Raw genomic sequence first — 11,966 nt, 5'->3', positions numbered from 1 at the left:
TGACTGGATTATCGCATTAACCATTTGAATCACCTTCTCATCTCAACCATGACGTCGTTCAACAAGAGAGACCTCGAAAATGACTGGATTATCGCATTAACCATTTAAATTACCTGCTCATCTCAACCATGATGTCGTTCAACAAGAGAGACCTCGAAAACGATTGGATTATCGCATTAACCATTTGAAATTAAACAAAATATCTATAACATAACTCTAACAAAGGTACGAAGTTCATAAAAGTCTTTTTAGTCTAAGATAGAAACTGTAAAATAAAATGAAATAAGAAAATAATATTCCATTGCTGGGAATCAAACTCGGGTCTCCTGGGTGAAAGCAAGATATCCTTACCGCTGGACAATTCTAGTTTCCTAAAAGGACAAATATAAAATAGCATTTAATGTCCAATTTAGAAAATATGAGAGTAACGTCATGCCATTTAGGCTAAATAACGCTCCATCCGAATTTCATAAGATTATGAATGATATGTTCAATCCTTTCAAAAAAATTCGATAGTTTATATCAATGATGTGTTGATATTTTCTAAAACCATTAAGATCAACACTTCAAACATCTACATACATTCATTAATGTAATCAAAAGAAATCAGCTAGTTGTGTCCATACCCAAAATCAAATAATATCAAACTCAGATACGTTTTCTTGGATTTTAAATTTATTTGAGCCTTATTAAAACCCATCCAATGGTCTTTGTCTCAAACTTTGGTGATGACGTATCCTAGAAAAGCAAACTTCAAAAAAAATTTAGGTTCTCTCAATTACGTGTCTTATATCCTTTATTTGAGCCTTATTTCCATGGTACTCTGTGTACAAAAATTTTAAAGAAAATTTAATTAACAAAACTATTAAAATCTAGTCGAGAGTCAAATTTAGTTTTAGAAAAAGAAGGGAATAATCTTGTTTCAAACAAAAAAATAATTTTGCTAGATAGAAGTAAATTTTGTTGTGGTTTGATTTTAAAATTCGACCTATAAAAGAAGTTGAAAACACCTTGGGGGATTACCTATGGGAGAATTTCTAACAAAGTCTCTCTTCTCTCCTCTGTCTTCTTAAACTGATACTAATCCAACCAATCATTTACATGGACTCAAAAGTTCAATTACCTATAAAAGAAGTTGAAAACACCTTGTGAAAGTATCTAAGGATACTACGACCTCTAGCTTTGCAAAATCTAGCGTTGTTGGCGCTTATCAAAATCGCTGCCAAAATAAAGTTTAACAAGTGGTTCTATGGTGTAGTGGTTAGCACTTTCGACTTAAAAACTCCGGCAGGAAATGATTGGACATTAAAGGATGTCAAATATATTCCTGGTCTCTGAAGGAACATGATCTCTATTGGTCAGTTGGATAGCACAGGTTATACAACAAAGTTAGGGAAGAGTTTGTGGAAGATTATGAAGGGTGCTACGGTGGTAGCACGTGGCTCAAAATTTGGAACCTTATACACCACTGCAGGGTGTATGAACACAGCTGCTGTTGCTGAGAGTGCTTCAAATTCAAGTCTACAGCCCAATAGACTTGAACCTATGAGTGCGAAAGGAATGAAGAGGCTGGTTGCGAAAGGAGTTTTAGAAGGTCTGAAATCTGTTGATGTGGGTCGTTGTGAGAACTACGTTATGAGCAAGCAGAAACGAGTTAGCTTCACAAGAACCGCCAGAGAATTGAAGAAAGTGTGATTGGAAATGGAACTAGATGTGGAGCAAGGTTCCAAGACCACGAAGCAAGTGGGAGTTGAGCTTGAGTTGCAGGGAAACTCACCTAGTGATGTTGTAGCAGATACTCAAGAAACTCCTGAGACTACTGCTGAGGAACCATATGTGGAGCAAGGTTCCAAGACAACAAAGCAAGTGGGAGTTGAGGTTGAGTTGCGGAGAAAATCACCAAGTGATCTTGTAGCAGATACTCAACAAACTCCTAAGGTTGTTGCGGAGGAATCAGCAGTGGAGCAACTGACATCTGAACTAGTGTTGAGAAGATCATCCTGTACTATCAGATGATGTTGTAGCAGATACTCAAGAAACTCCTGAGACTACTGCTGAGGAACCATATGTGGAGCAAGGTTCCAAGACAACAAAGCAAGTGGGAGTTGAGGTTGAGTTGCGGAGAAAATCACCAAGTGATCTTGTAGCAGATACTCAACAAACTCCTAAGGTTGTTGCGGAGGAATCAGCAGTGGAGCAACTGACATCTGAACTAGTGTTGAGAAGATCATCCTGTACTATCAGAGTACCAGATATGTATGTACTTTCATTACACTATCTGTTGCTGATGAAAGGGAACCACAACCCTTTGATGAGACCCTACAGTTGGAGGATACAACCAAGTAGGAGCAAGTCATGGATGATGGGACATCTAGGCTTCAAAAATGCGTTGTACTGAGATTGAGTACGTGGCAATAGTTGAAGCTGGAAAGAAGACGATATGGATGACTGACTATCTGGAAGAATGGGCAAGAAGCAGCACGAAGATTCTTAACAGAAATAGCCAGAGTGTCATACAGTTGGCGAAGGAACCCGGTCTATCATTTAAAGAGAAAACACATAAGACGATACCATTTCACTTGCAGGTTAGTGAAAGATGGTGATGTGTTTGGAGAAGATAGAGGGTGCAAAGAATCCAGCAAACATGTTGACAAAAATGTGTTGATGTTGGAATATTGAGGTTGTGCAAAGCCTCAATTGATATGGTGTTGACAAAAATGTGTTGATGTTGGAATATTGAGGTTGTGCAAAGCCTCAATTGATATGGTGCCATGAAGACCATGAAGATGCTCATGGTCGTTTGAGAATGAAATTTTTGGTTGACTAGATCAATCTCCAAGTGGGAGAATGGTTAGGTTATAGAGCCTGCGGCTTATTTATAGCTTGGTCAACTTTATATCCGGTAAAGCTATATTTGGTAAAGCTATATCCAGTACAGCTATATTTGGTAAAACTATATCCGGTAAACTTATATATGGTAAATAGCTATATATAGTAGATGGTTAAATCGGGTAAAGCTATATAGTAAATGGTTAAATCTGGTAAACCTATATATAGTAAACTGAACTATATATATATATCCGGTCCGCTAGAGCTTTGAAAAGTACTTTCTATTCTCTGTAATCCTCTCTTACTGTACATACGTGAAGTCATGAATAGAAAAATTCTTTTAGCCAGAGTTCTCCTTGCACTTTTCTCTATCCTGTTCTTTGTGTTCATCTAAATCGAGCGTGTGCGTTGTTGTGCGATCCTAACAGGCCCTTCTATCTTGGATAGAAATTTGTTACACTTTTTGGACCGACACTATGTCTAAGGGGTCACTAAGGTTAAAATCCTACAAAATGGATCCATGGCTCAGTGGTAGAGAATTTGACCGGTCACCCGTTTGAACTTGGTGGGGCCCTTTTATTTTGGAGAGACACTTTTTACACTTTTAGACTGACACTCTGTAGAAGGGGTCACTCAGGTTGAAATCATGCAAAATGGGTCCATAGCTCAGTGGTAAAGCATTTGACTGCGGATCAAGAGGTCACCTGTTCGAATTTGGTTGGGCCCTTTCATTTTACTTTGTTTTCAACCTCTTTTAACTTGCAATCCGTTAGGGTTCTTGGAATGATTCTCGGGCCATGGTCTTGGGTGAAGGAACGGTTGGTTTTCTCATTATCTTTGAGATAACAATTCTTTTCTATTTTATATAATTTTTTTAAATTTGGGTTCATTTCCAAATGCATGCTGATTCTCGGGCCATGGTCTTGGGTGAAGGAACGGTTGGTTTTCTCATTATCTTTGAGATAACAATTCTTTTCTATTTCATATAATTTTTTTAAATATGGGTTCATTTCCAAATGCATGCTAACACCCTTATTGTTGAATAAATGACATATTGTTGAATAAATGACATGAAACTAGTTTCACATAGTAACGTTGCCTTTTGCTCCTATTGGTGGAAGGATAATAGGTCGATTATACCTATAGGGTAGTTTTAAGCGTGACAACGAGACTAATTTTTTTTTTTTTTTTAGTTAAAAATTAGAATTATAACAATCTGCCTAAAACCCTCAAACTAATTTTGCTTCATTTCTAAATGCAAGCAGACAAAGTAGAAAAATGAAAACATGTAAATTATAAACTCAAACATTTCAAAGAAATAAATAAGTTTTGATGGTACCCCAATGCTAACCAGAAAACAATCAACCAAATTTATTTCGAACATAGAAAACTTCATGTCTCCATCTTGTAAAGCCAATAAACCAAAGGGCCTAATATAGTAGAGAAATAAAAAAATGTTACCCTCATTTGTGTTGTATTGTGCTGTGCCATAAGTGATCAATGGATGTTGACTTTGACCAATTCCTACTCTTTTTTTTTTTCTATATTTTGAAACTATTTTAAACACTTTTTTCTTGTACTCCTTATAATTTTACCTTTTAAGGTTGTAAATATTTGTGCACGGGTGACTATTATGATTATTAGTCAACTGAGTTAAGTGGAAATAAATTTTGAAGATGAAATTAAAGTATTAATTTTGATGTCATCTTTACCTAACCATTAGTAATTCACAATGATAATATTCAAAATACTTAGACAAAAAAGAATGGTCCACGTAAGATATTTGAAACAAATAAATATTTTATCCTCTGTGACATATCAAATCACTCATTTGAAATTCATTAATAATAAACATGAAGTCTTGCATCTTTTATAGTGAAAAGTTCCTTGAATAGAAGTCTTATTAGATACTTCTAAGCATTTAGAGATCAACTAGACACAAAGCTAAACATTCTAAAAAAGATTAGGGGTTAAACTTTTAAGTTAACTTAATTTAAGAAACTTATGATTTTTATATTATCAAGAGTTTAATTGAGCTACGTCAATTCAATCTAGTGGACCCAAGAATTGAACCAAACCAAACCAACTAGTTAGTAACATGATTTAGTGGAAGCATTTTCACGCAAAGTAGAAGCAATAATGGAGGGTTTGAAATAATATAGTTTTCATCCCTTGTTTCTCGAGTGAATATTGAAATAATATAGTTTTCATGTTAAGTTTTGCACGGAAGAAAGAAAGACGGGGATGTAAAGTATTATTTCAATTTGTTTGTAATATACAACAATATATAAATTAACTATAAGAAATATATAAAATTACATGTTCTCCAAGAGCTTCAATCAACACCGGAGGGTTACTTCTGCAACCACTCTAAAGGTGCTCAAGATCACAACGAGTTAGATAAAACAGGTCTAGAACTTTGAATCCAATAACTTGAGTTTGACTCATGATAGAATCTCCCTTCTTGTGGAATCGGCATAAAATAGGAAAACCATTCCAAAATAAATTTTTACAAGGGGTTCTATGGTGTAGTGGTTAGCACTTTGGACTTTGAATCCAACGACCTGGGTTCAACTCCCGGTAGGACCTTTGTGAAATGACCTTGATGTGAAAACATAGAATAAGGAACAACAACACAAGACATTTTAAAACAAAACGTTGTTACCACTTCCGGGTCAAGCTTGGAACTTATAAGTTCTTTTAGGAAATAGCACTTTAGTTATCCTAAGAGGTAAAGTCATATGGATCGTCATGAGCATTTTCTCCCATATCTTGGTTTCGCTAACTAAAGTTTTCCAATAACTCCCAAACTTGAGCATTTTCTCCCATATCTTGGTTTCGCTAACTAAAGTTTTCCAATAACTCCCAAACTTGAGCATTTTCTCCCATATCTTGGTTTCGCTAACGAAAGTTTTCCAATAACTCCCAAACTTGAGCATTTTCTCCCATATCTTGGTTTCGCTAACTAAAGTTTTCCAATAACTCCCAAACTTCATTACCTTATATAACCTCTCGGGAAAAGGATTCATACAACATTTCATAAAATAAGATCTATTGAGAAAACCCGAGAAATGTCAACTTTTGAGTTGACTTGGACAGTTTAGTTGAACTGGCCGTATCATCGTTTTCTTCCTCTGAACAGGAAGAAGATGCACATTTTTCGCATCGCCGCCATCTGAAACTCGGCCTGTACAGCCACATTTACAGTGTTTCTCTCCTCGATTTCTTCGTGAAACTTAAAGATGGATGTTACAAGAAAGGGCTTGGGATTTATTTGATAACTTCTCGTGGATCGTAGCTAATATATTCGCTACAAAAGGTTATCCAAAATCTGATTTATCGCTGGAGATAAAACAAAGGATTTCTTATTGGGTAGCGAATTCTAGGGGTTTCAAGGCCGTATTTCTTCATTGAACCACTTCCATATCCTATCTTCAGGCTCAAGGAATTGGTTTGGAGGAACGTCTTTGAGTGTAGGACCTTAATTTCTAGAAATCGTTCTCGGTATGCAACTCACTCGAAACGCCTGATTTTCGATCTCATGAGTAGCTTATTCTACGACGTTTCAGCTCTGGATTCCTTCATCAAGTTTACTCGACTTCTTCCCCTGAAGCTAGAGGAATCCATAATTTGAAGGAAAAGAGTTCGTAGATAGGAATTTTGACTCTTATCCCCAATTTAATTTTGAAACCTATTTCCTTCAATTTGGAATGCTCTCGAGGTTATTTTTCTTCGTGGTCTTCTATGGAAGCATTCTTGCTCGACGAGTCATCATGTATCCTCGGGTTGGATTTTCAAGTTTTTCTTGAAGTTCTTCAATGGCGGATTGAATTGGGGGAATGGTTTCTAGGCACTTTCAGCACTCTATTCCTTCATAGAACTTGTGGGTAATCTTGTTGAGAAACGAAAGGAATAAGTTTTAAGAGAAATGGTGGAGGATTGCTCTTGAATTTGGAAGAAATCTGAGAGCAGGAGACCCATAATCTAAACGCTTATTGCCTTCGACTGGGGGATCGACCTTTCTTGATTCTTATTCCATATTGTTGCTCCTACTTTAGACATTATAGGAGGAGATTAAACCGACATTGAAAAATCCAAATTTTTTCCCTTTTACCACTTTCCGAATATTTTATTATTATTTTTCCGAAAAATCCAAAATTTTTCTACAAATTTCTCATCGCTTTTTTATCATTTTTCCCTTTTTTTTTTTTAATCTTGAGATTCCTTCTAGATAAGGAATTACAAATCCTGAAAGATTTTTGATAATTGATAAAATGACTTTTTTGCCCTTTTGATTTACTTTTTGGTTTCCAATTCTTTTCAAAAGGCCTTTAACTCCGTGAAACACTTGTTAGGGTACACGAGTGACTTGACTAAGTCCTTTGTTCTTGCTTAATCCTTTAATTTTTTTCCTTTCTATCCATTGGGTCTTTCATGAGTGGCTTATTCTTATGGGAGATAATTTCCTTCATTTTTTGGGTGTTACATATACATACTCGTTACAAACACAAAATAAGAAGCAGACTTAAAAGAAGAACAAAAAATACTAGATTAAAAACAGAGGTTAGTCCATGGCCCACACTCCAAAGTCCACTCTCATCCACGACCAACTCTTAGTTACTTGAAAAAAAATGATAAACATGGAGTGACTAAAACTTAGTAAGTAGTCTACTAGTAGGTTCTTAATGGCGACCTTAAGCTAGGATATTACTTCTTGTTATGTTTTCAGGATCTTATACTAATCTTGAAAACCTTCTCCTAAAAGAACCTTCAATTTTCTTCCCATGAACACAATTTTCTTCCCATCTATCTTTTTTTAAACACTTTTGAAAGTTAAAGAGTAGTTTTGAAGCTTTTTTTTTTTTTTTTTTTTTTTTTTTTGAAAATTCAACCGTATTTTTTTAAAAAAACAAATTAATAGTTTCTATAGATTTTTTTTTTTTAAAGATGAAGTGTATTATTGAAACTTCTAAAAAAATTATGAGTATTTTTAGATAAAGTGCAAAGTTCAATGATATTTTTATTAATTTAGCTTATAATTTAAAAAAAAAAATACGATTAAGTTAATAACAATTTTATTAAAATACATAACACCACATCAAAATTAATTTATTAGGAATAAAATTAAAATTAAAAAATTAATTTAGTTTAAACTAAAAAATTAATTTATTTTAAAACTAAAAAGTATACTTAATTTGACTAAAACATCCCTTATCCCAACTATAAAGAATTTAATTCCAAGCTCTCTTCTACTAGACAAACGATTTATTAACATCTGTTGTAAAATTTTACTTCATCAATTTAAGTAGCGTTCAACTATAAATATCGAATTTTAAAGTATTCCTCGGCAAAGTAAATCTGTTGAAACATCAAAGGTGTTCCATAATGAGTTGTGGAGAAGTGTTTCCTTCAATTCTAATTTCAATTAAGGATGTCAATGACAAAAAAGTTCAATTCTAATTTCAATTAAGGATGTCAATTACAGGAACGTATCCTAACGCTATCGTTCTATCAATCTATCATAATCCAATCTCTTTCTACCCATAACCTAATCGTATTGTTTTATGAATCCATCGTGACCATACCGTTGTTATCAATCTGTCATATCCATAGCACTTCGATACGTAACCAAACCATAACGTTTCATGAACATGTCTTACTCCTATCGTTACATTACATTTAGTGCATTCTTCTCGTATCCTATCTCAAATATACCATTGAACACATGGTACCGTAAGTATTTTATACAATTCACATATTATAACATATCATAAGCATATCGATTCACAAACATTTCACACATATCAATATATATGACACTTGTAGAACCACGAGCACAGTCAACATCAAATATAACTGTAACGACCTGGGAAAGAAAGAAAAGAAAAGAAAAAAAAAAAAATATATATATATATATATAATAAATAAATAAATGAAAACGAGAAAACGAAAAAAAAAAAAAAAAAAAAAAACCCAGTCGCCGGAAAACCCGCGAGTTTTCCGGCGACCGCCGAGTTTCGCGGAACCCACGCGAAACGACGGCCACAGCACGCCCACCCTCAGCCCAGCATCTTCAGAACACCTGCAAAGGGAGAAAATAGAGAAAATTTCGAGAGAGAGAGAGAGATTTCGAACAAACGTTGGCGAGTGTCCAGTTTCTCCGACGAGCCCTCAAACCACCCTCAAACCGACACCAAACGACCTGTTACTACCGTAAGAGAGATCCCTAACGAAAGCACAATAACTCAGGGTGCGTTTTGTGTTATTTCGTAAGCGTCGTCGTCGGTAACCGAGGTCGGAAAGTTAGGTTTCTTAATCGATTCTTAGATCTATGGCTTTTAGGAGGTTTTAGGGGCAAAACACCCAAAAAGGAAAGAAGGACGACGAACAAAGAGGAAAAGGGAAGGAAGAGGATCGAAATCGGCAACAGAAACGCCGCGAGAAGGAGAGAGAAAGCTCGCCGGAAAATCGGCCAAAGTCGGGTAAGGAAGACGAGATCCACAGATCCGGGTCAACCCAAACCCAGAACACGGGAGAGTCAGCCCGTTCCTCCCTTGGCCTCTGCCTTCGGCCCAGCCCAACTACAGCGGCCCAAACCTCAAACCGGCCCAGAAGCTACGATTCAGTTGAACCAACCCAGACTAGACCCACGGTTCAATTGAGCCGGCCTGCAAACCAAACACTTGCGGCCCAGCCCAGTAAGCCGAGGCCCAACGTTTAGCCTTGGCCCAGTAGCCTTCCACAGCTCGCGAACCGAACCACGACCCGAACCGGACTGCGACCCGCGCTTTGACCCGACACTACCGCCCGACGTGGCTTTCTCTATTGCTGCCACGTGTCACACAGCGGCGCGGCAGTCCTCGGCTCGGCTCGGCGCAAACGGCTCGGTCTCCCTCTGGTGACGCTCCGGCGGCTCCAGCGGCTGTTCGGGTCGGCTCACCTGTTTTCAGCCCGGTTTCCACTGTTTCGACCCTCCCGGATCTATTTTCGGCCCCGATTAAGGTATCCGAGGCCGTTTTAGAGCTGTATTTCACATTTATTAAATTATAGGTAAATTAATTGTGAAATACTAACAGAAAGTGGTGAACGGTGTGATAGGAAACAAACCCCAGCGAAGTAGGAAGCAGCTCTCACGGAACGGGAGCTTACGTTTAGCTATTTAGGGAGTACTTCGGCCGAGGCCAACCAAGTAAGTGGCCTTACTATAGGATAGGCTAAATAAATTGTATGATGCTTGATGATATGTGCCAGTTTATACATATTTTGTTGAGTGACGCTTAATATGTTTGACGCACGTTGTGGCATTATGATGAGCATGATGATTGCATGATTTTTACCTTAATATGATGATGTTTTTCATATTGAGCATGCTAGATGATGATGAGTGTCATATTGCATCATGTCGTTAGATCGACGTAGGACACAACCCTAAGAGCATGAAAATGATATTAATATAAATATCCACGATATGCGTTACCTAGAGTAACAAAGAGATGAGACTAGAGGGTTGTGTCAGAAGAGACATTACGATGGATTTAGAGGGACCTCATGCATTTTGTATGTTCATAAGCATAGGGCTACTTCCCCTAGAGATGATGAGTGCGGACGCGCACCTTATGATGAGCGCGAATGCGCACAGGTGCGAAAGCACACAGATGAGGGTGTTCATGAGGCGCATGACACTATGGGGTTCCGCTGACCTCCGGACGTCGCTACAGATTAACTTGACCAGAGGGTCCAGGGGGTGTGCGAGCGCCCTGGGGACTCACACTCGCACGTGTGAGTCGTGTGTAGGGAAGTACTACACATCCAATTTGTCCGGGACTGGAGGCCACCCCTAAGATGATTAGAGATAGGTCCCTATTCATGATTGCATGTGTTTGCATTAGCATGGCCCCTATAGTGGGGTCACTTACTGAGTATTTCTTCGAAATACTCAGGCGTGTGCCATATTGTCTTTTAGGTAAAGGCAAGGCTCCCATGTACGGTTGACGGTGGCATCGTGATTAGAGACTGTGGCGCGTGCATAGGATAGTTGCATATTTAAAATTCCTAGTCTTGGTTAGGATAGGGCGTTTGCATTTCATTCATTTATATTAATTAATTTGTAATCGTTTTATTTTGTCTTTTGAACTCCAGCACGATGTTTGAAACACGTAAGTCCGGCAGTGTTTTCCAATGTTTTAATGTATTCTGAAGTTTTAAATTTTTCCGCTAATAAAGGTGAGCATGCTTAGATTTTTATTCGAGCATGAGACATTAGTGGCGACTCTAGATATGTGGAAATTTAGGGTCATTACAATAACCATACGGATGGTAAGGCCACCTACTTGATTAGCTTAGGCTGGTGTCCCCAATTTATTCTTAAGAAAGTTCGATTTGTCTTTTGTATTAAAGTCAACCTATATGAACATGACATCAATTTCAATCATTTCTCTAAATTTTATGATGTGTAGTGTTAGATTTCATGGGAAAATTGAACGAGTAAGGTCTTGAAATGTCTATATATCAAAACTATTTAACACTTTCCAAATCTTGATTTTTTGGCTGTTTGTGTTTTTTTTTTTACTTGTGTTCCTAATCTTACTTCGGTGTGTTTGTTACATTTTTTTTTTAATTATGTTAGCAATTAGCCAATTTAATCAATTCATCCTTTATGTTTCTTTTTTTTTTTAATTATGTTAGTCATTACTTTTGGCTAATTTAATCTATTCTATTTATTTTATTTTATTTTATTTTATTTTGCTATTAATGAACCTATCTTTGTAAAACATACTAAATAAAACTAAATAATTGGTTAACAGAGGATATGAGATATAACTTAAGGTTAAATCTCTTTCCATATGAGAATAACTCATTCTCATGTCCATCTTTGCTACCATGTACTAAATTAAGGATTTTATTTCTCTTGGGTCAAAACTAAAGCACAAAATTGAAGTTGTAGTTAGTCAATTATAATATTTGACGTGCTAGTTTTCAAACTACTTTAAATGGGTGTAAAGAGAGCATGAGAATAACTTAGTTTCACTAATCTGACACGTGTTGGGCATGTACTGAACACTTGTTAATACAATGGATACATTACAAATTTATAATCCATCGTATCAGACACTTGACTTTGAATATATTTTGAGAGT

At 36.6% G+C, this 11,966-nt stretch overlaps 2 non-coding genes across 2 annotated transcripts; both read left to right on the top strand.

Annotated features, from left to right (window-relative positions):
* Positions 1-3,484: 3,484 nt before the first annotated feature.
* TRNAR-GCG (transfer RNA arginine (anticodon GCG)) lies at positions 3,485-3,556 on the top strand. Its single transcript has one exon. It is a non-coding gene; the product is annotated as a tRNA-Arg (tRNA).
* Positions 3,557-5,346: 1,790 nt separating this feature from the next.
* TRNAQ-UUG (transfer RNA glutamine (anticodon UUG)) lies at positions 5,347-5,418 on the top strand. The gene has a single exon. It is a non-coding gene; the product is annotated as a tRNA-Gln (tRNA).
* Positions 5,419-11,966: the final 6,548 nt, after the last annotated feature.

This window comes from Cucurbita pepo, chromosome 10, assembly GCF_057944985.1.
Source record: "Cucurbita pepo subsp. pepo isolate OVF chromosome 10, ASM5794498v1, whole genome shotgun sequence".
Lineage (NCBI taxonomy): Eukaryota > Viridiplantae > Streptophyta > Magnoliopsida > Cucurbitales > Cucurbitaceae > Cucurbita > Cucurbita pepo.
The sequence above is the reverse complement of the archived record's forward strand: the minus strand, read 5'-3'. Positions and strand labels throughout refer to the sequence as shown.